Raw genomic sequence first — 24,229 nt, 5'->3', positions numbered from 1 at the left:
CCTACCATCTCTGCGGGCCCGATGCGGCCTGCAGGTGGGGGGTTGCCAACCCCTGGCCTAAGCGATCGAAAGCTTAATAAAAATAAATAAATAAATTTGTCTACACATGCGATCACCTTACCCTGCTTCCCACTCCACTGGGGGAAAGGCTATGTGAATGGGAGAAAATGGCACCGGTAATGCAGGAAAGAGAACAAGCGGGTGACACCCCCAGGCCAGCCCCTTTAGCACTGCTCCTCCCATCCCCAAGTTCCTGAATCAGACACCCTTGTCGTTCCCATTCATGTGCCCTGAATTGGACTCAGGAGGCGCAGGAAAACCCTCTAAAAATGTGCACCCTTTTTAAACCAGTTTATCCACCACTGATTCGGGTTTTCCAAGGAAAAACTGAATACATGTGGATCAGATCCGAATTCCAATGTGAACGAAATTGGTACAGTGGGGTACAGTGTACGCTCAAATGGGAACGATGCCCCATAATCCACATCTTGAACCGCTTTATAAGCCAGTGGGAATGGGGCCTTAGTGAGTCTTACCTTCGCATGATGTGGTCAGAGTATGAAAGCCTCAATTTAGCTCAGGCTTGATCAGTTTTCAGACCTATTTGCTCTATTCTAGCCAGTAGCATCACTACAGTTGGTGTCACATGGAGTCACTCATGGTTTTACCCCCTCCCATTGACCTCCTACCAAACCATACCATACAGAAACCTTTGTAATGTTTTTGTACTAATGTTACTCATAAATCGTATTTCCCATAGATCACTGAACAACCAGCAAAATTTAAATTATACCTTTAAATTACAGTATAAGAAGCACAGTCTAAATGTATTTTACAGATACATAATTTCATGTGGGTAAAGTAAAAATTTGGAAAAATATTATATTTTTAAAGAATTTTTAAAAGGAATATAGATTGAATTTAACATTTTAAAGGCTAATTTTATTATTTATTTATTTAAAAATTGAGTACTCTCCTTTCTTGTCCTATAGAGCCTTGTCTCCCTCACACCATCTCTTCCACTGAGCTCCAGTGTTTTAAATGGACACAAGTGAATGCCACAGTCTGTTTCTGCCAAAAGGCATTTATTTGGCAAACAGTGACGTCACTACCTTTAGGGTTTCACCTAGTTTGTCCTGTGCTCCCCACACCCTCTAGTGACACGCCTGTCTAGGACACAGTTAAACAACTCTGATATGAAAAAGACTCATTTATCTCCTAAATTAAGTTGCTGAAACAATAAAGTTGGAGGGGAAAATAAGAGAACTTTCCATGTGTTATGTTTCAGGTGTGAGTGTCCATTCTGCTGTGGTGCTGAGAATGAACTTGTGGGCTGGGCATACACTCAGAGGATCCTGGTGCTACAGTTCTGTGTCTAGTTTGGTTGGTGTGTGTGTCTTTGTGTCTGTGCTTGTGTATCAGTTTTTTTACTTGGCTTTGGTTTCTGTACTGCTGCTTAAGGTGATGTCAGTCCTTGAACCGTTGGCTGCTGGTCCCTGGCAAATCTCCAGAAAAGAAACAAACAATTGTACCCAATGTACACAAATTTAATGTTGGTTTTGGCATCTTGGTGAAAAAATTGCTGGCCCCTAACATCAGCCTGAAAAGCACTGGGTTAGTAGACTGCAGGGTTCTAGTTACTATGCATTTGCTGTACCTTCAATTAATTACTTTTCAACACCCCAGGCTTTTGAATCCAAATAACAGGAATATGAGAAAGCTTGAGAGAGTATATGAGGCAAAGAATTAGTAATGTAAAAGAAATTCTGTTTGACTTGTGTTTTTTTTCCTTGTCCAAAGGGAGATCTGTACTTTTACAGAGGCCACAGTGGGAAAGGAGGGTGGAGAAAGCAATGCTCCAAATATAATCCTCCTTCTGACATGGTAATATAAGGGGATTTCTGTTCCCTGGTCTCCCTGACAAGTTCAGGCTCATTAGCTGAGAGATTTAGTGTGAAGATAATATGCTGGTTGTTTAATAAAGCTAAAGAATTTAATTTTGGAATATTAAAATGGAAATTGAGGAGGATAGCAGGGGCAGCTTCAAGCTTGTAGCCAAACTGAAGTATCAAATACTCTAGTCTGATGCTGCAAGTTACTGTCCTGCATCCAGAGTGCCCAGGCCTTGCATTTACAGTACACCAGGCTTTGGAACAATCTGATACATTCAGAAATTGTCAGGTTGTGCAGCAAGTAGAATCGGAGTTTGAAAGTGTTCTTGGTTCTGGACTGTACTTCCCAGAATCCCCTGTTCTCTCACCCTGAAAGGAATGTCTCCAGAGTTTAGTTGACTTTACCTTTAGTTGACATTACACTGTTCCCTTTCTCTTTCTCTGTCTCTTTGTATTATATTTATATATTATCTATCATCAGATTTGTTTCCAGAGTGTTTTGCAAAATTAAACCAATCAGAGCATTGCAGATTTTTTTTATTCACAGTTATAGTTCCAAGGCCCCACAAATTAAAAACTACTGCAGAGTTATGTTTGAACAAGTAACTCTTTGTAGTTGCTGAAAAGGAAATGATATAGTTACTTTTTAACTCTTTTAAAACATGTTTGAATGCTACAAGCTGTTGGCTACACAAAACACACTCTGCTCCCATCCATCTAATCTTTCTTTCAACACTCACAACAGATCATGAGGCACAGGCCACACCAGCCTTTGATTTATATATTCCTCCACCATTTAGTGAGGCTGCAACACTTTTAAGTATAAAAGTAACTAAAATATTGCAATTATTGTCGGCTCACCATGTCCACAGATTCTTTATCCACAGATTCAATCATTCACTGCTTGAAAATATTTTTAAAAATTAGAAATTCCAAAAAGCAACCCTTAATTTTTCCATTTTATATAAGGAATACCATTTGACTATGCCATTGTATTTAATGGGACTTCAGCATTCATGGATTTTGTTATCCATGGGGGATGCTAGAACCAAACCCCAGTGGATAGCAAGGGCCCATTGTATATCACAAGCAGTGATGTTATCCCTTTTTAATTACTGTTGTGATGAAATGTAGTTACAGTTTTGTTACTGGCAAAAGAAAATAATTATTTGCAACTATTTACCGTATATAATCATGTATAAGTCTAGAAATTATAGTAAAAAAGCAACAACACAAAAACCTGAATTGTTTTATTCATGGGTCAATGTAAGTTGTTGTTGTTGTGTGCCTTCAAGTCATTTCTGACTTATGGCTACCCTGCTGCAGACTTATTGTGGGGTTTTCTTGGCAAGATTTGTTCAGAGGAGGCTTGTCATTGCCTTCCTGAAAGGTTGAGAGAATGTTGCTTGCCCAAGGTCATCCAGTGGGTTTTATGTCTTAGCTGGGAATGAAGCCCTGGTGCCCAGAGTCCTAATCCAACACTCAAACCACTGCTCCATGCTGGTTCTCTGTAAGTACCATACCTTAACTCTTATTAAAAAGGGAATCTCCCTATTCTCTGAGCAGAGCAGTGAAAGATAAGAGCTTAGTCCATCCTGGAAGGAACACCCTAATTTGTACTTTCTGAGCCATTTTGCAGTTGCAATTGTTCTTTAGCTTCTGTTTACCTGCAAACTGTCCCAATTTGCCAATGACAGCCCTGCTGAATCCTCCATTGTCCCACTTTTTCAGCTGCTTTTAAATTGTCCCAGTTTCTTTCTCCTCCCCCCAATTTCCTCTTTTGCTGTCAGTTTACTTCAGTTGGTGTAGGTGAATTCAAAATGCAAAAGCAATTTGCATTCTGGTTACTCAGGGCTATACAGACTGTCCCTTTCCTTGCTGGATCAAGGCTGTGGCAACCTCACACCACGGCCCCAATCCGGCCTTTGGAGGGTACAAAAAGGAGCCACAAAAAGCAGCTCCTTTTTACGCCTTCCAAAGGGCTACCTTGATTACCAACAGTTTGGAAGTACCATCACAGTGTAATCTTCGCAAGGTGACTTATCTTGGTCCTCAGGGACACTGCCAGCATTGCCGGGCTTCTTATTGAATTAAAATTACTGGGATATTCCCCCTGTATTGACTGTCATGAAGTCACTTGAGTAAACAGAAGAATTGGTCATCTCAGCTCCTGATATCTTTGCAAGGTGTTTTTTGGTTGAACTCTTTATTTGCATTTGTTATTCTCCTATTTCATCATCATTTCATGTCGCTTAGAATCGTTCTATTATATATGTGTGTGTGTGTGTTTAGAATTTTTATAGCATTCCTTTATTCATAAACATCATACTTAGTGATATATAGTATATATAGTTATTTCTCATTTTTTTCTCCTACTTCCCCTCCTTATTTTTGACCAGCCCTCCAAAGGGCGCCATAGCCACAGCAGCACAGCTATATGGTGCCCCTATGTCACAGCTATATGGAGCCCCTTTGTCATGTCATTATGCCACGCGCCACTCCAGACGGCATGCAGCATCATGGTGCAACTCCAGTGCTGCATCCAGATGATGCAGCGGAGTTGCGCCATGATGCGCATGCCATCTGGAGTGGTGCGCAGCATCATGACACCCTGGGAGTGGAGTCAGGGAGTCCAGCATCAGGATGCTGCATCCTGACTCTGTCCACAGGCTGGCACAAAGTCCCCGTCTGTACAGGGCCCCAGTGATGGGGTGGAGAGAGCAGAATCTTACCATTCCTGTAGATGCAAGCAAAAGCAAACTGCTGCAGCATCTAGCTGTTCTTCCTCAATAATAAATTTTGCTACCTTGACCAGACTGTGATGTTTCTTAGTCACATGTGTCTCAGTTTTCATCTGTGAAATGTTGGAATGGTGTGCTTTCGTATTACTTTGAGTTTTGCATTATAGGTTTGCAAGTAACATAATTTGCACCAAAAATTGAATTTAAGGGAAAATTTAAGGAAATATGCACATGTTAGCATAAAATAGTGCATAAAAAGAGTTGTATTAGGGTTGTTTGCTTGCAAAGATTCCTGCAAAAATGTATATAAATTTTTGTATGTGTACATATGCACACAGTCTTATGTGGATTTCAAATAATAGTGTTTGCAAAACGATAGTGACACTGGAATGGACCTGTGCTTGAAAACTGCTAATGATACTGAAAGCAAAGCAGACATGTTTTAATATTGCCCTACTGCCCAGTAACTACTATGGCACAAACACTCTTGTGACATGAATTTATTCCTGTGAATGACCCATAGTAGGCTCTAATAAATATTTCATCATGCCTTGGGACACAGCAAAATCCTCATCTTGTTCCACAGAGACACATTCCACATGAAAGGAATATATATATATATATATATATATATATATATATATATATATTATTCCTGGAAGATATGTCACTTTATGATGGTAGGTTGTGTCACTTTACAACTTTACTTTCATGGCTTTTCCCTCAGCAAAACAAATGCATTATTTAAGTGGCAGCCTCTTTTTTCTGGAGTCCTGTGGACCTTTCTGCCCATTTTTTATCCTTTGGCTGAGCCCTTCCAAACACTCATTATTTACTGGTGTATGTGCAAGCCAGCGGGTATCAAAGAAAATGTCTGTAAATCCCAGAAGAGTCACAAACTTTTCACACCACTGAAAATTCATCCTTGAGCATGTGTTATTTGACATTTACTGTCTTTTGCCTACTCTGAAATCTTTCAACACCATCCAGCTAGAGAACTTAAAAAGAAGCATATGATATCTGTTGCTTCTTCTGTGACAAACTACTTAATGCATGTTAGTACAAAGGGCCATGATATGATAGCATAACTTCAAACAAACCTCTGTGTGGAAGGCAAGCCAGGTGGTTATTTAAGAAGGTAAAAATTGTGGAGAAGATTTCATTCACCTCAGTCTTTGCATAATTTCCCCTCTCCTCCCAGATCAGTCAGGGTGGCAGAAGGATTGTCTAAGTTAATACATGAATGCCAGCAACGTTAAACTAGTTGCACTAAATTCTAGATTTCAAGAAGCTATGTGTTCCAATAATATAAACTAAGGCATTTCATGTTAGCCATAGAATTTTAAATTTGGAGTAGATCTTGGAAATCATCTGATCTACTCTCTATTCCAGTGATGGTGAATGTTTTAGAGGCCGAGTGCCCAAACTGCAACCCAAAACACACTTATTTATCACAAAGTGCCACATCCTTCTGGCTTTCTAGTTACAAACTCTGGCAAACTCTGTGCTGGGGTGATGGCATGTGTGCCCACAGAGAGGGCTCTGAGTGCCACCTCTGGCACTCGTGCCATAGGTTCACCACCACTGCTTGACAGATGGCTGTCCATCTTCTTGTTCAGATACCTCAAGTAAAGGACAACACACCACTTTTGAATACAATTTTGCCTCTGTGTTGAACAACTTCTACTTTTTGAAGTATTGTACATTGTTGTTGTGTGCCTTCACTTTGTTTCCAACTTATGGTGACTCTAAGGCAAACGTATCATGGGGTTTTCTTGTTAAGTTTCTTCAGAGGAGGTTTGCCATTGCCATCCTCTGAAGCTGAGAGTGTGTGACTTGCTGAAAGTCATGCCGTGGATTTTCATGGCCAAGCCAGGATTTGAATCCTGGTCTCCAGAGTCATACTTCAATGCTCAAATGACTACACCATGCTGGGTCACTAATCAAGTGAATTACTCTGAAGTTCTGACTCATGATTTTTGGTTCTGCCCTGTGAAGTAATGAAAATGAGCCTGCTCTATTTTCTGTGTGAGAGACCTTCAGATATTGGTGAATTCTGTATGATCTTAAGCCTCAACATTTCTCCTTCTAATGGCTAAATATATTCAGCATATGTATGTGGAGAGTCAGCATGATGTAGTGGTTTGAGCACTGGATTACAACTTTGGAGATCAGGGTTGGATTCCTCACTCAGTCATAGAAACTCACTGGGTGACATTGAGCAAGTCACAAACTCTCAGTCCCAGAAAACCCTGTAACAGGTTTGATTTGGGGTCACCATAAACCAGAAATGATGTGGAAGCACACAACAACAGCATGTGAGTGGTTTTCTCTTGGCAGGGCACCTGGTGGGTTTCCAGAAACTAAGATGAAGGAACAGGCCTGCTACCTCCTCTTGAGATTTTGACCATAAGACAGTCTGGATCTGAATAACATCTGGTCCTTCAAATGTTGTCAGAATCCATCTCCCATCAATCCTAATCAGCCATAGACTGTGAGAGCTGCCATCCAACATTTATTAGGCCTTACTTGATGCAAGAAGATGATGGCGAAGCACCTCTGGATTCTTTTTCAAGTCTGTTTTTCACTGGATAGGGCACATCTTCTTTTGTAGGAATACATTTTAAAAAAATTATTACAGTTTCATCTGCATTGTTGTTTTTGTAGCTCTCCCAACTAGAGCTTTACACACTAATTTACCTTTTATTCTTGTTAAATTACACACTAATTTACCTTTTATTCTTGTTAATAGATTTTACCTCTGGAGTGGTTTGCTGTTCAACTTGTTCTGGTTTATTTTTTTAAAACGTCAAAAGATCCAGCAATAACTACATGCTGCAAATAAATTTTAAAACGCATGTGCACGCACATGAAGACACACACACAAACTGTTGTGCCCTATGGTTTGCAGACTCGCTAGATGCATGCAGAAGGCCCACAGAGGAGAGATCAGTTTGAGAAAGCCAGAATGAGGAGCTGAGTTTTAAACAAGAAAGTAAATCTTCTTTAGGACTATCTGATTTCCTTGCAAGTATATGTCCATGTGTATGGTTTTGTGTGTGTGTGTGTGTGTGTGTGTGTGTGTGTGTGTGTGAGAGAGAGAGAGAGAGCATTAGAGGGACAAAGAGGGAAGGAGACAAAGAACAAATTAACTCTAAACAATCTCCTGGCTTTACCCACCAATGACTGGAGATGAATTATTCTTTCTCTCCCTTGAACAACTCTCATTGCCAAAATACTTAAGTTGGGCTTTCAGTCAGAGATTTTGTGTGTAACTGCAATATTATGATGGAAAGCCATAACCAGGTTTACTGGGCTTCAGGCTGGGTGATGAGGGAGGTTTAATCACACTTTGGCACACTATGTACACAGTGTTCTTTTTCTAAATGAGTGCTCCAAAAGCAAGGACTTGCACCTTGGAGGAAGAACAAAGTGATAAAAAGTCTTTAGGGACTTAACGGCAAGAACCTTCTGTCTATGCTGCTGGTTTTTATACTCTGTAGAAACTAAGGCTTGGTCATACGTAGGGACATCCCCCCCCCTTTTTTTTTTTTGGAAATTTTGTTCTTGCAAGCAATTAATAATTTTACCCTTTTTCCTCCTTGCTGTTACGAAGTCACTGAAAATTGTAGTTTGTGAAGACTTGCCATTTAGGAACTATTCTATGCAGAAACATTCCTTTGGGATTTTCTGCACATAAAATAAAATTTATTGGCCTGCATAGAAAATAGATTTTTTTAAATGGAGAAGTTCTGTTCTCCATGCAGCAGAAAACAGCAATTTTTTGCCTGGGAGGCCGCTGCGAAAGAATACAGGAGGCAAAGCTGGAAGAAAGGCCTCAACTTTATTTAGCAAACAGAAACATAGGCAGGGGTGGCCCAAATATATCGAACAACCCCCCGGTTGTTCAATAATCCGCTTGCCTGGTGACCACCAGGCATTGGGATGACCTAGGGTCTAAGGAATGCCTATTGCAGCCAAGCCACCAGCCACTTGCATGTTCTCTAAGCCCCTAGTCACCAGAAGGCGCTCCTGGGTTGTGGTCCCCGCAATGACCACAACGCAGGCCCTTAGTGCCTCCCCGGGTCCCAAAAGACTCCTGTACCAGTGCTCCATATCACTGGTACCACACCCGCCAGATCCATGGCCTATGCTATGCCACAAAGGCCGTACCCAAGGAATGCCTACGCCAACCCTAACCAAAAGAACTAGTGTCCAAGGCAAGAGTCCAAGTGTGGCCGCACGTAGCTGGCGAAGGCCTGTGACTTCCATCTGCCAAGTCTCTTAATGGAGTCGGTCATGAGACCAGCCTGAGATGTCGCTGTGGCAGCCCTGATCCAGAAGGAATGTCCCCCAAAGTCTGCAGGAGGAAGTCCCAAACGCCGGACAACCAATCTCAGCACCGACACAAATTGGTATCGCGTCAATGGGGCTCCATCCAGATGAACAAACAGGTAGCCCTTCAGTGTAGGGTGCTGGGCCCAGAATCTACGAAGGGCCCGGACTGGGCATATATTGGAGCCCCTCAACCGCCTAAGCACAATGGTCTTGCCACAGCCCAGCTGGTCGCACTTGGACCTGCGAATGGTTAATGTGACAGCACATTTAGCAAATAACAAATCAGCAGCCTGCAACGTCCTGAGAGACAAATCGTTCTTAGAGGAAGAGACCACTTCACTCAACCTAAAGGCACCCAAAAAGGCAATGATAAAGGCAGCAAAAAACAAACATTGCTCATAATCGAAGGAACAAACGAATGGGAGTTGGTCACAGTTTTTTGACAATAGTTGAAAACAAATCGGGCGTCTAGAATCTTTGGCAACTATGTACATTCTTTTCCAACCTTCAAGTGCCTTCCGAATGAGGAAGGAGGAGCATGGATCAATAAACCCCCCAGTTTTGGAGAAAAATGAAATGCCAGCCAAATGAATGGCCATGGTTAGGGGGGCAATATTAGCATGCTTCAACCAAACTAAGAATTGGAGAACCGTATTGGAGTCAATAGGCCAGCGAGGTTGTAGGCCAGAGGCCTCAAAGAATTCCCGAAGCTTAGAAATGTCGCGCTTGTAAGTCTTTAGCATAGACGGAGCAAGAGACGCCATGATTCCTTGAATCACTTATGGCAGCCAACCTCCCACAGTGATTTGGGGAAGGGGGTGGGCTGTGGGTCGGCCTCGGGTGCCAACTGGTGAAACCTGGACTCCTGAAAGCGAGAAAACGCATCTGCGACATTATTTTGTAAACCTGGTAAAAAACAAGCTGTAAAAGAAATGTTATTATGTAAACAACACAGCACAAATCGTCGCACAAGAAACATAATCTTTTCGGATTTAGAAGACTGTCTATTAACTACGTTGACAACCATTTGGTTGTCACACCAAAAGCAGACCCTCTTATTTGAAAAATCGAGTTGCCAAATGTGAACGGCTGCAACAATTGGGAAGAGCTCAAGGAATGTAAGATCCCTCAAAATGTCACCTGCTGCCCAAGTGGCGGGCCACCTCTGGGCGCACCAGTGGCCGACGAAATAAACACCAAAACCGATGCTGCCTGCAGCGTCCACGTGAACCTGAAGACTGTCACCCAGTTGCCAAGGTTGTTGCCAAATGGCAACCCCATTAAAGTCCCTGAGAAATTCTGTCCATACACCGAGGTTCTCTTTAATAGCTCGTGTAAGGCAAATGTGATGGTGGGGCTGCCAGAGGCCTGGCAAGAACCTGGCCAGTCTGGCACAGAAAGCCCGGCTGGGCGTTACCACTTTACAGGCGAAATTGAGGTGACCTAAGAGAGATTGGACCTGTTTCATGGTGGCTTTGTGAGCCTGGATGGTATCATGGAGCAAGGACCGCAGCGCATCCAACTTATCCTGAGGCAAGCAGGATAAGCCAAACACCGAATCTAATCTAATGCCAAGGTAGGTGAGTGAAGTGGTCGGCCCTTCTGTCTTTTCAGAAGCCAGGGGAACGCCAATCTCAATGGTAAGGTCAGAAAATATGGAGAGCAGCCTAGCGCAACCATTGGAAGAGGCCCTATCGACAAACAAAAAATCATCAAGGTAGTGGGTGATGAGAGGAGAGACGGCCCTATGCTTAACCTCCCACTCTAGGAAGGAGCTGAACTTCTCAAAGGCCACACAGCTGATGGAGCAGCCCATGGGCAAGGCCTTGTCGAAAAACCACTGTCCCTCAAACTTAAATCCCAGGAGATGAAAATCATTGGGATGAAATGGCAGCAGGCAAAAAGCAGACTGTATGTCGCACTTGGCCATAAGGGCACCAATGCTGAAAGCTCTCACCAGGCAGACTGTGTAGTCGAAGGACGCATATTGGACGGAGCAAAACTCGGCAGGAATGGCATCATTCACCGAGGCCCCAGGAGAATGGGAGGTGTTGAATTAGCCGAAACTCGCCTGGGTCCTTTTTGGGGACCACCCCCAGAGGGGACATGTGGAGCTTGGGGAAAGGTGGGACGCTGAAGGGACCTTCCATGCGGCCTGCATCAATCTCTTTGGAGATCTTAGCGTGGAGAATGTCAGGCCTGTCTCTGGCAGATTTAAGGTTGCGAGAGTTAGAAGGCGGGAGAGGAGCTGCAACCGGGATGCGGAAGCCAGTGGAAAAGCTCTCTGCTAGGAAGGCAGCAGCTTCCCGAAGGGGGTAAGCTGAGAGGAGGGGGAGGAGGGCAGCAATGCGAATGGGGAAATGGGCCAGTGGGAAAGCTGGAGATGACAATGCAGCAAGCTTATTTTTGGCCCCCTGAACCCCCGGCATCAGAGGAGGAGGGGCCTTCTTTTCTGCCGGCAGCTACTTGGGCAGGGTGCCCGGGGTGAAAGGACTGGGACGGCGACAGGGGGTGGGAGCAGGATAATTTAGGATGAGAGCCCCTGCAAACATCACAGCTATGCTCATATTTGCATTGTTAGTGTAAACATTTGCCCGCATTATAGTCCCAACAAGTAAAACGGCGAGTGTCTTTCTTGGTAGACCCTCGTTGAGTGCCCTTAAACTTGGCTTGGGTGCCCACTTCAAGCAGCCAAATCTCGTTATGGAGCAGGTCCCACCGCTCCCTGGAATTTTGAGATGCATGTTGTCTAAAGGCTGCATCATAGGCTATGGCTGCCACCTCGCCTGCAAAGGACTTGGCATGAAGGACATTGAGCATGGGGCTGTCCAGGTGCCAAGCATGCTCAGGAAAAGCCATGGACACAACCGCCCTCAAGATGGTGAAGCCTTTGAGCCACTTGGAAAAAGTATGTTCAATTGCAGGCGGCTTAGGCTGCTTGGAAGCTTTTTTCGTGGATGTGACAGCAACCGCTTCTTGACCCTTAGGCTGGAGGAGGGAAAAAACATCTACATAGCACCCCCTCAGGATGAGCTTGTGGACCTTTTTTGAAAGGTGAGAGCCAAGAAGGCGCTCGCCAGGGGCACAAATGGGAAAATCTGATGCCTGGGGGTCCACCCAAATGCCCTGAAGGCGTTTGGCACTAAAGCGTGGCCAACCCAGAAACCATCCCTCCCGCAGGAACCGCAGGGTGAACGCCACCTGGGACGGCCAGCTGGGCGGCCCGCTCAGAGCAAGCTCTCCGACGCCCTTTTTTGGCCTTATTCCTCTTCCTGTGACTCTTGTGTCGTTTGGCAGAGGTAGCACCATCACCAAGGTTGTCGTCATCCGATGAGGACAAGGAGGAAGAGCTCGAGCTACTGCTGCTGGAACTGCTGGAAGATGACGGATTTCCAGGCTGAGCGGTGGCCGCCACGAGAGAGCTGACCTGGGCAGGCGGCTGGCAGGAAGATGTTGCCTTTTGGATCAAGTTGACGACCGAGCACGACAGATCAGCCGCCGCTGCTGGAGACAACAAAGAAGGAGCCGACTGCAAAGCTGAAGGCGAGCAGCCGGGGATGTAGGAGCTGGAGTGCTTGAAACATGAGAGGCTCTTGCTGAAGAAGAGGCCCTAGGCCCTGGAGCTAGGTTGGTCCAAGATCTGCGTGGAAGGCCGGCCTGGCCCCTGGTGGATGGGCGGGAGAAGGACAAGGGAGGTGGAGGCTTAGGAGGCATGGTGAAACCAGCGTAAATGTCTTAGGAGCACTTCACAATGCGGAGAAATCAGATAGGGAGAGAGTGAGTGAAAAACCAGCAGGAGCCAGTAACCAAAAGAGAAAACTGGAAGGCAGGGTGTCCACTGAGTAGGCAAAACAAACTGTCCCGAATGTTCCTGACCAGGGAACCCTGCTGAGATATCCAGGCTTAGAAAAAAAGGGGGGAGGGGTAGGCACCAGCCTGGAGTCCATGGCAATCGCTGGAGCTACTGGTCCTACCAGCCCCCCAGAATGGTGGCCACTGAGGGGGCAACAAGTGCGGGTTCCCAGAGCGCTGAGAGCATGTGTGCCAGAGGGGAGGAGGGCCGAGGCCCAGAGCACCAGCCTCCCAAGATTCGACTCTGCACACGAGCAGAGCTGAGCAAGCAGGGCCCCAAAATGGCGGCTGCAAGATCCCATGGTCCCAGATGGGGTGGGGAGCGCAGAGAGCGCAGGTCCCCCGAGTGCCGAGGATGCGCAGGACAAATGTGGAGGGGAGAGGCCAAAGCCCTGAGCACCGGCCTCCAAAGGTTCGGCTCTGCACACCAGCAGAGCTGAGCAAACAATGGCGCTGGGGCCCACGTGCGCGGCCTATAAATAGGCCTAGCCCCGGCTGCTGAAAGGCAGTTGGCTTTTCCTCTGGAGCGGCCCCAGCCAATGGGCCTCTCTGGAGGACCGGAAGCCACCAAGAGGTCCTCCAGCCTCCCATAGAGGCGGCAGAGGCAGAGGACCTCTCTGCATAGTGCCAGCCGGCCAATTGGAAGGAAGCTCGCCCCTGCAAGGCATGCTGGGGCGAGCGGAGCTCCCAGCAGTCCCCGGTGGCAAAGCTTCCTGCCCGGGGATGCGGGCGGCCGCTCTTTTTTGTGATGAGAAGATTCTTGCTTGTCTAGTCTACTCAGAGAGGGTTTCCTGACACTTGAGAAACCTGGGTTTTGTCCATTTTTGAATGTTTTTGAATATTTCCACTCCTATTCATACTCAGAAGACCATGTTGATCTGTTTCAGTCCACTGGGGAATCATCTCACCTGTGATGTGGTCACACAATTCAGAGTTTAGTGATTGGTACCTCTGGTTCCTTTGCAAATTGGCTGTTACTAGGACTAAAGTGGGTCACTTATCCTGAGTGTAAATGCACCCCATGTAATGCTGCAGACTGTATGGCTTTTGAGCCATATTGGAAATTACCTCTTATTACCAGCATTATCTTTGGGCAGTGTATTTGTGGGTATCTGCCAGAATTTTTTGTTTATTGGGGGGGGGGCACATTGCCCTTTCATAGGACATTAAAGGGGTGGACCATCTGTTTCACCTCCCTATTCCATTTTTTAAAATACCATCACACTCCCAAAAGCAGAGCATTTTTAGAAAAACAACGACACCCCTCTTTGTATGTGGAGCTGGGGTTAGGAAGCCTTGGAGGCCTTGAATATTGCCCACCCCTGAGGTAGAGTGAGGCAGCTGCCTCAAGTTCAAGATGGGGAATGGGCACAGAGTGATGACAGGGTGTTGCGGGACAGAGCTGTATGTGACATACAGCCTGTCTTGTGCCCATTAACCTATCTTGTATCTTAACCTATCAAGTCAACTTCTGTATGTGGAATTATGAGTGCATAGGAGGGAGGGAATATTTTCTCCTTTACCTCAGCAGAATTTCCAGAGACAGGTTTGCTGGTCTGCCCACAGAAACACATCTAAACTAGTCAGGTTAGGTTGATTTATATATCCCTTTCTAGGATTATTATATCCAAGGATGAACAGAGTAGTATTCCATAACAACTAGGTTAATAATTCATTTTTGTAACCAAACCTCACAGAGCAGCTGTAATTGCACTTACATTTCAGATCCAATGTTGAACAGGGGCTACATGGATTAGATGTTCTTCATTTCCTCCCAGAACATGGAAAAATGGTCTTTATTAGACTACAGTTCCCTGAATATCAGCCACATTGGCTGGGGGTTTCTAGAGCTGTAGTTTCTCCAAATCACTTTTTGTGGGAGGGGGAGCCCCTAAGACATCTTTGATTTCACCAGGGACCCTGGAATTATTTTTAAGATGGGGGGCTCAAGACTGGCATGCAGAACATTATAAATTTTGTGGACTTGCATGCATATTTTTACAAAGAGGTAAAAAGACAGAATACATTGAATAATACTGATACTAATATGAATAATACTGTCAGCTGAAAGCAGTTAACAGGCTACCATGAAGACCATGACAAAATCATAAATGAAACATTATAAAATTGTTCAAAGCATAACATTAATATATCAAGGAAAGAGGAATATATAAGATTTAATTAAATGACTGGAAAGATGACAATATACCCAAGGCGCTTCTGACTGGTAGTTCCTTAGGGAGCTCAATGGCACTGGAATCTTGGTGCTCCTGCTCCATGGTTCCTGATCATTTCAAGAGAGGTTCAATCCCCCAGCCTAGCCTTTGGGAGGTGAGAGTAAAACCCTGCTCCTTTTCCCATTCTCGGATCCTTGCAATTAAGTATCCTTCTTCAGCTCCTCAACAGAACTCCCCCCCCCCCCCCCCCCCCAGGTAATCTTGCCACATCCTTTTCCACATTTTCTGTTGTCCTTCTGTTGTCCCTACAAGCACAAACAGGCCTTCTCTATTCACTTCCTGGCATGAGATGCCTCCTACTCATCCCTGCCTTACTTGCTGAGCTGGTGGAGGGAGGGGAGGACCTGCCAGAGTATCACCAGATGCCTGTGATTTGTTTGATACCATGCTGAAGTTGCTATGGGAGACCCAGGGTGGCAAGGGGGGAAAAGGAAGAGAAAGAAAGAACCTTCACAGCTATGATGGGGACAGGAGCCAAAACTCCTCCGTTGAACAGAGAACCCTCCCTTTTGTCTTCCTCTCCCCCACCCGCCCACTCCACAGACCTCTCTTTATGAAGGCGCACTGCAGAATGCTGCCTTTGAAGACCCCTAATTAATGTCCTATGTGTCCTGAACGGAGCCCTTCATTATGACACCAGAATGCTCAGGAGGCAACACATTAGCGTGTGTTTCAGTGTGGGATCACTGCCAGTACCCATCCCCTTCATGGAATAGATGGAGGGGGGTAGGGTTCCTGCCAAGCAGAGACACATTTCTCCTCAATTCCATTCTTTTAGCCTTGAGAAGGAAGCAACAAAAGCCTCGAGAAAACTTGAGAAAGTAAAATGGGGAAGAGAAAAAATAAAAATAAAATAAAATAAAATAAAGTCAAGCAAAATAAATAGCAAATAAATCTGTCTCCATCCTTTGGCCTTCTCGGTGGTAGGGTTTGTATTGGGACAGTTTCCCCCTCCACCTCTTGCAACATATGTGCACACAGGTTGGGGGTCATTACCGTCCTCACCAATACCTCCGGAAGCCTCTGTGTGCTCTCGGAGGTGTTAATTAGCGAGAGGAGGACTGATTAGATTAGGCCTTAAATGTTTGTTTTCCCTTCTTCTGGTATTCATAATTGAGCAGATGGAGACTTAGGAGTCACGGGATGACAAGCGGCCAAGAAGCCTAATCGAGAATGGAAAGGCTTTTCTAGCCTTTACTTCCGTGCATGTTGGGGAAAAAACGTGAAGGCTGACACTCTCCAGCATCTGCATACTTACTATTAGACAGCTGACACTCCCTGTGCTGTATGCATATAGAAGAGTAGGGTTGGTTCTCTTAGGGGTGGGTAGTTTCCTTTCAGGTATGTCTAGTGTACTGCCCATGGAGCAGAATGTGAACTGTGCTACATTGGACTGCAAGTGGAGTAACCCATAGCTGAATGCTTTCCTCAGTACAACTAGAACACCACCAGGGAAGGCCAATAGGTATAATTGAATGTTTCCTTATGCTCTAGTAGTTCTTTATGACAAGTCATTACTACATAGGCTCTGTTTCCAGTCACTGCTCACCTGCCTTCAGAAAGAGGGGATCTCAGAGGAAGGCCACTGAGGCAGATTTGTGGAAGCCCCTTAAATAACTTGGGGGTGGGGTAATTCAGGCGTTGTTTTTTTCTCACTCACACGTTTAAGGTTTGTTGTTCACACTATGAAACTTCATTGATTTGCATTTCTGCAAGTTCGGTTGCTCACATATGCAAGCATTTGTACAAAGATGGAGTTGATGATGCAAATGCATTTGGAACATGTTCAAAGCATGCAGTGTTTTATGCCAGGTCTATTCAGATCTATTCACATCGTTTAGTAACATTACCAACAATGCAAATCTTTTTAAAAACTTGGCAGGAAAGCTTGATATTGATTATCCCAAATTAAGTGTTTTTTGCCCCCCCCCCAACTTAATTGGGTACATTTGGGATGCGTGTGAACAATGGAGATTCAACCCAGATTCATTCTGTATTATTTTCACAGTTTGAATAACTCCTGGATGTGTGTTCATGTTGTGTGCCTTCAAGTCGTTTCTGATTTATGGCAACCCTAAGGTGAACATATCATGAGGTTTTCTTGGCAAGTTTCTTTGGAGTTTGCTATTTCCTTCTCCTGAGGCTGAGAGCCTATGACAAGCCTCTTAAATAACTGGCTTACTGGAACACTGAAAACTACCCCATACTATTTGTTTGTTTGGTCCAGTATAGTCTACATCATAAGTAGGCAGCTGCAAAGGGGCTGGAGGCTGCACCTCACATTTTTTCTCTCCTCAGTGAATTGTGCTGGCTCATTATATCAAAAACAGAAATTGAGACTCTTCTCCAATGGAGATTTCTGGGGGTATGATTCTCCATATAGAAGTAACATTAGGGGTTGCAGCGTAAGCTCTTACTGGGCTGCACTTAGCCTATGAGTGACATATTTCCCATTCCTGGGCTATATTAATTGACAAGGAGCTTTCCAGGATGCCAGGAAGACAGAGGTTATCTTTCTTATCAATTGCTATGTGATTCTTTTAATAGAAAATACCAACTTTGCAGTTTCTCCATGCAAAGCTGCCCTCAACCCCTGAGCTGCAGTACTTCCCCAAAATTTTGAGAAAAGCATGATGCAGAAATGGGGAGTTAAGCAAATTGAAACTTACTGTTATCAATTTAAAATGTAATCAGTGAGAGTTTTAGATCAGCAGCTTTCTAGATGTTGTTGAAGTACAAGTCCCAGAAACTACAAGCCACTCTGATAGCCTTGGCTGAACAGTGGGGTGTAACTAAATAAATTATTATTATTATTATTATTATTATTATTATTATTAACTCAAGCAAGCATAACTAATCATTAAGAATGCTAGAATTAGCAGTCAAACACTATCTGGAGGATACGTCTCCCTTAACAGTGTGAACTGATTTTCACATTTCAGAATTTGAATGTGTGAAATTTCATTTCAAAGTTTGTTTCATAACATTGTTTTATTCTGGCATAAAAACAGTTTAAATCGCAGGTCAACATTTTGGGTCAGTTTCTTAAAATCACTTAATACAGATTATTTATTTCCAGTGAAAATCATTACTTTTGCTGTTCTGTGAGGGAGCCAAAAATGATTCTCCCATCTCATTTGACCTTTCATTGTATGTTCATGGGAGCTTTCTCACAACTATTTTTGTTTATCAACGCCTTTATTTGCAAGTTAATTAACTCAAGAGTTTTTATTTCAAATCACTACTGCAAATACAGCGGATTAAAGTTCAAGACTAATTATGGGAAAGCCAATAGCTGTAGCAATAAAAATATAGAGGAATACAAATAAAACATTGCAGTCAGAATACAGAAAATTCTGTGTATAGAATATGCTCTCTATCTGAACAGCTGAGAAGTAATTTACATTATTTTTGCACTATAAGAATCATCACCCAGCATTTAAATGCTCTTTGGAAGAGTCATTAAAAATCTCCTTTTAAACTCTGTATTTAACTAGACTGCTTGTGTAACACAGCAGTGATATCAAAGGTCACTCATCTACATTTAGTGTTCTTGTTAAGTCTCTCTGAAGTCACTTCTAGGATGGCTCAGAGTTTCTCTTTACTCATCCATGCTGGGCATCTTGGGAAAAGACCTGTCACTCACAGAAGCCAGCTTAATATTTGCAGATCTTGAAAGACCCGCTGTGGTACCATCTGCCTAATAAAAGAGGATGTAGGGTTGAGCTGGCATGTTCCTTCTTTCCTATGAGAGTCAATATCAAGAGTTTGTGTGTGAATTAGTCTGAGGCATTCCTGTTCTGGCATACATTGGACTTGACAGATCTTTCTGGCATGACAATTGGGGATGCCCCTCTGGACAAGCTACATGGCAGGAAGCTGCATTTGAACCTGGCATGGAACATGTTCAGGAAAAGGAATGATAACACAGAAGGCAAGAATACAAGTCCTGAAAGGAAGAAATACACAGATGTACAGACTGCATGGATGTATATTTGTGTACAGTACTCTCTGCTTCAAGGGTGAAGAATTTTGTTTCAGTTCATTTTTGATGAGAATTTTTAAATTACTAAAGTTCATCACATTCAGGTTGGAAACTCCCCAGATTTATGAGGGGCCTGTTTGCAGCCTGCAGAGGGAGTCAAGTGAGGTTGATGGCTGCCACTTTCCTTGTGGGCTCCATCTTCTTGATTGCCTAGCAGTTATCCTGGTGGGGCTGCACAGGCACACACACGTTTCTTAGTCTAACACACAAGACAATCCTTGCCTCTTCAGGTTTACAATCCATTCTGAAAAGACATGACACAAAAGGGAAAAAGGACAGGTTGAAAAAGAAACTAGTTCCTTTATATTATTATTATTATTAATAATAATAATAATAATAATAATAATAATAATAATAATAATAATAATAATAATAATAATAATAAAATTTTCCAATACATAATCAGGACAAAAAACTTTAAAAAGCTGTCAAATCTACAGATAAACACTGTGTACACAACAAATACAAACCTGTGCAAACAGACAAAACAATCAGATGGAGTGGTAGACTCAGAGGCAGGAGGAGTGTAGACTAGAGGAAGAAACACCATACTACTAGCAGAAAACAATAAAAACCTGGAACAATTTTTAAAGAAAATCAAAGAAGAAAGTGTTAAGGTAGAGTTAAAGCTGAATATCAATAAAACAACAATAATGGCCACAGAGATAAATTAATTCTTGATAACAATAAAATAGAAATAATCAAAGAATTCCCATACCTGGGATCAAACACTGACCAGAGAGGAGAAATCAGAAGAAGGCTAGAACTGAGAAGTGCAGGTATGAAAGTATAGACAAGATCCTAAAAAAATAAAATTAGGCATGTCCAAGCTATTGTATTCTCTATCATCATCTACAGATGTGAGGGCTGGACAGTGAAGAAGGCAGACAGAAAGGGAATCAGCTAATTTGAGAGGTAGTGCTGGAGAAGAGTACTGAGGATCTTGTGGATGGCCCAAAAGACAAACAAATGGGTCCAAACTCTCCCTGGAAGCCAGGATGAGTAAATGACTAATCTGAACACACCAGGAGAAGGAAAGACTCGTTAGAAAAGACAACAATGCTAAGAAAGGTGGAAGCAAATAGAAAGAGAGAAAGACTGAATGCCAGATGGATAGACTCAATCAGGGAGGCTATGGGCCTGAATTTACAGGATTTAAGCAGAGCGGGGGGGGGGGGGGGTCTTGGAGTTGTCTTATCCACAGGGTGACCATGAGTCAGGAACGACTCGAAGGTAGCTAACAACAAGAGACATACAGACATACTTATTTACAACACCCCTTTTGTTTCCCTCTTTAAAACAGACTTCCCCCTTTTCTCAGACTTTCTTTTACATTCCTAAATACCCCTCACATTTTCCTTTTGGTATGAACAATGTATGATTGCTTTACTATATATACCTATAAACTGTATATTCATATACCTGGGACTAGACATGACTAGACATTATGCTTCATTACCTTTATTAATCTACATTACTTCCTAAAAATTTTTATAAAATGCTTGTTCATCCATATGTACTTCAAACCCATAAGTAGATACTTCTCTTTAAGAGTCTTTCATAAAATCTATAAAAAGTCCCCATGTTTGTAAAAAATCTCTCGAAGCCAGTTCCTTTGAGGGATTAGAAGAACATTCCTGTGTTCAGCTTATACAAAAGGGGCAGGGAAGAAGTCAAGAGATAATGAATATAACTTTTCAAAAAACCAAGGCATATTTCATTATTAATTCTGAGGTGGAAAAATAATTTTGTATGTCAAGAATCTTCGTCAGAAAGAATATTACAGTGAATTTTTTTTTTTGCACAATTTTCTCCTCTTATCCAATGTCCTGAATTTTTGTTGAAGAAATTATTTTGTAGACATAAAAATGGGTGTAGGGGGGTTGCACACAAAATGTGTTTTCTGTGCAGAAAACAGAAGATTTTTTGTTTGTTTTGTTTTTTGGTACGCCACCCCTAATTTTCTCTGCAAAACAACATTTCTGGACATTTGAATATGGTGAAAATATTGTGGAGGAATATTTATTTTCTGCTGCAGTGAGGGAGAAACTACTTTAATTATTCATCATCTCAAACAAGGACAAAACAGTCAAAGATTTGCACACCTAGTATGAACATGATGTATGGTGTGTGAGAGAAATATTGCTTGTTCAAGGCATTCTCAAAAGATATATCTGTGAGTGTGAGATTCGCTCAGTTGCTTTCCATTTAGTTGTCACAAATGTAAGATTTGGGGGAATAGAGTGGAGTGGTATTTTTTAATTTTTAATTTATTTATTTGCTAATACAGAGTATTTCTATCCTGCCCTTCAGCCAAAAGTGCTCCCAGAACAGCTTATGAATTACTGTCATTACATTTCCCTGCCCTCAGGCTTACAATTTTCCTCTTGATTGGTTGGTCCTGGATATTAGTGTTATGAGAGGAAGAGAAAGAAATATCTCTCTGATTCACTTTCACCACTTCTGTGTAAAATGGATACCCTGCACACTGCTTTGAGTGAAGATGCAAAGTATCTGATGTGAGAAACTACACATGTGAATCTGCATTTGAATTTCTTATTGTGAATGTCTGTCCATCTGTCTCTACATAGGAAATACATGTAGATCCAGTTATGAGTTAGAGGTCTCTTGATGGATTTTTTTGCTGGTCTCCTTCCATGACCCCATCCCCAAGCAAGTAAGTACTTCTAGTTCTTGTTTGCACAGAGTTGGGTTCCTGATTTGAATTCATTGTTCATGTTGCCAAGGCAATCTAAGAGCCAGCAAATACACGAAAATATCCTTCCCAGCATTCAACACCCCCGAGCAGCAATACAATCATGACAGTCAAAACTGAGCTCACTCCACCCTCTTCAATTACACTTGATACCCCTCCCCCCTCCAAAAAAGCAATAAAATAGCTGGCAGTCCCATCCCGATGGAAAGAAGACAATTAGGTTAAGTGTAGAAGTATTCTTTGGGTTTTTAGTTGATTAACGGAGCTGCTGTTCTTTTTTGCTTTGACTGCACACAGAAGGGCAATCTGCTCTATCTCCCCAAAATGTGTTGTTAAATCTTACGCATCAGGTCAGTCACAGAGCACCATCACATGACTGTGGTTGCAGATAGCCTCTTGTGGCTTACAACATTTGCCTGAACAGGACATGTAGACCTTGATCCTGTAATTTAGCTTGTACAGCTTTCCCAATTTCCTTTTGTCTTTTATAACACAAAAGGCTGCTATCTAGATTCTGTTAAGGAACATAGCTTAAAAAATTACTTTTTGGAACAACAGTTCCTGGACTCCACCATCAATACTGTCCCCTGATATTATCCCTGGATCATTGTTGGCTGCTAACCTTAGAGCAAGGATGGGAATTCTGTGGCCTACCAGCTGGGTAGTTTAACTGAAGGTCCCAGCAGTCATAGCCGATGATGAGGAATGCTGGGAGTTGCAGTTCACCAATATATATCTGGATTTCTTCCCCTGGTTTACAGGAGTGCTGAAAACCAAAAATCAGGTGTGTGTCGGGGTGTGTGTGTGTGTGTGTGTGTGAGAGAGAGAGAGAGAGAGAGAGAGAGAGATGGAAAGACCTTAGAAAAGTGGAATACAGCTTTTTGAATCCTCTGGAGGGATTCTATGAATGGTCATCTAAAAAGTAAACTTTCCAAGCTCTGGATGAGATCATGTATTTAATATAAATTGTTGTTATTTCACAATTTGTATATCAATTTGCTCATCATCACAGTCCTTATGATGGGTTCCATAAAATTCTGAGTTCTAGCATGTCTCTTGATAAAGTAAGCATCGCTTTCACCCCTCTGTGCAACTCAGCCATCTGCTTCTTAGTCCAGAATGTTCATGTTCATGACTGATCATAGCACTTTGTGCTGTTGCTAAATCCTGTACTGTTTCTTTCTACATGGTCACTTTCATACACACTGTCACCAAGCCCTTTCCATAGTTGGAGCACTGGGTCAGAAAAGATGACAGCCTCCCAAAGGGCACTGAGTGGAATTACATATGGTGCAGGGATTTGATTCCATTTCAGCCCTGGCTTCACATTTCACTCCAAAATTTAAGGAAATAATCCAATGCGCTAGATCTATTTGGGCAAAGTTAATACTGAGATCCAGAGCAGATTGCTACCATGTGGAACAGAGGCTATTACCCACCCAAGGATCTCAGTCTGCCACATTCTAATGCATACTCTCTGTTTTTTAGACTTTACAGGCAATTAGGAGGGATTATAATGACCAGGATGTGAAAAATTATTGTATATACTCATGTATAAATCTAGAAATTTTAGTCAAAAATTGACTCAAAAAACCTGAGTCAACTTAACCATGGGTCAATGTAAGTACTGTACCTTAACTCTTATAAAAAAGGAACTATCCCCTGGCGAAAGGCAAGAATTTAATTTATCCTGGAAGCACTGACCTTTCTCTACCCTCTCATCCATCCAGCCTTTAGGGTGAGCACAAACATTTATGCCTGTTGGAATTTTGTAAGTTCTTTGACATTGTTTTCCTTTGCTCCATCCTTTACATCCTTTGTTACACGCCCTTAAGTTTTGCTCTCGACTTATCGATGGGTTATATAAAAATCCATAATTTTGGCCCCAAAACCTACCCTCGACTTACACATGAAGTCGACTCATAGTTGAGCATATACGGTAATCTTTCCACCTGCAGTTAAGTTGCTATAGCCCAACTGCTGTGTTCTTTTTGTCCTTCTCAAGCTATTCATAACTATGCTCAGTTTACTTTTGCTTGGCTTCTCCCCAGGAATCCAATTCAAGGCTCCCCAGTGACTGCTTATGTGTAAACAGTGTATCTCAGCGCGACAATGTGACAACATGAGTGGTTTGTAGATGTTAGCGCTTTATCTTTCTGATGTAATGTTAAAACCAAGGTATCTTGGCCTCTCTGTCGTATTCCCCCCCAGTTGCTCATGCATTGCTGAAATTCAGGCAGATTGAATGGCAGGATTGTACCTCATGACTTCATCCTCATTTGTATGGGTATTCTGTATGCATAGGGTGTGGAGCTGGGCAATGGTAGGAACTGTCTGATGAGTTAGAACCAGAATGCAGCAACCCTATAACACATATCATAAGTGGTAATTAACACAAATGAAGGGGG

The 24,229-nt window shown here is 43.0% G+C and overlaps 1 long non-coding RNA gene across 1 annotated transcript in view; it reads left to right on the top strand.

Moving 5' to 3' along the window:
• The window catches only part of LOC121931870, a 147,497-nt gene extending 123,282 nt beyond the window's left edge, over window positions 1-24,215 (top strand). Inside the window, exons 3-4 of the long non-coding RNA XR_006104221.1 lie at window positions 21,697-21,782; window positions 23,873-24,215. This is a non-coding gene — a long non-coding RNA (uncharacterized LOC121931870). The remainder of the gene's footprint in view (window positions 1-21,696; window positions 21,783-23,872) is intronic.
• The last annotated feature ends 14 nt before the right edge of the window (window positions 24,216-24,229 follow it).

The sequence above is a fragment of the Sceloporus undulatus genome, chromosome 5 (assembly GCF_019175285.1).
Source record: "Sceloporus undulatus isolate JIND9_A2432 ecotype Alabama chromosome 5, SceUnd_v1.1, whole genome shotgun sequence".
In the NCBI taxonomy this organism is placed as follows: domain Eukaryota; kingdom Metazoa; phylum Chordata; class Lepidosauria; order Squamata; family Phrynosomatidae; genus Sceloporus; species Sceloporus undulatus.
The sequence above is the reverse complement of the archived record's forward strand: the minus strand, read 5'-3'. Positions and strand labels throughout refer to the sequence as shown.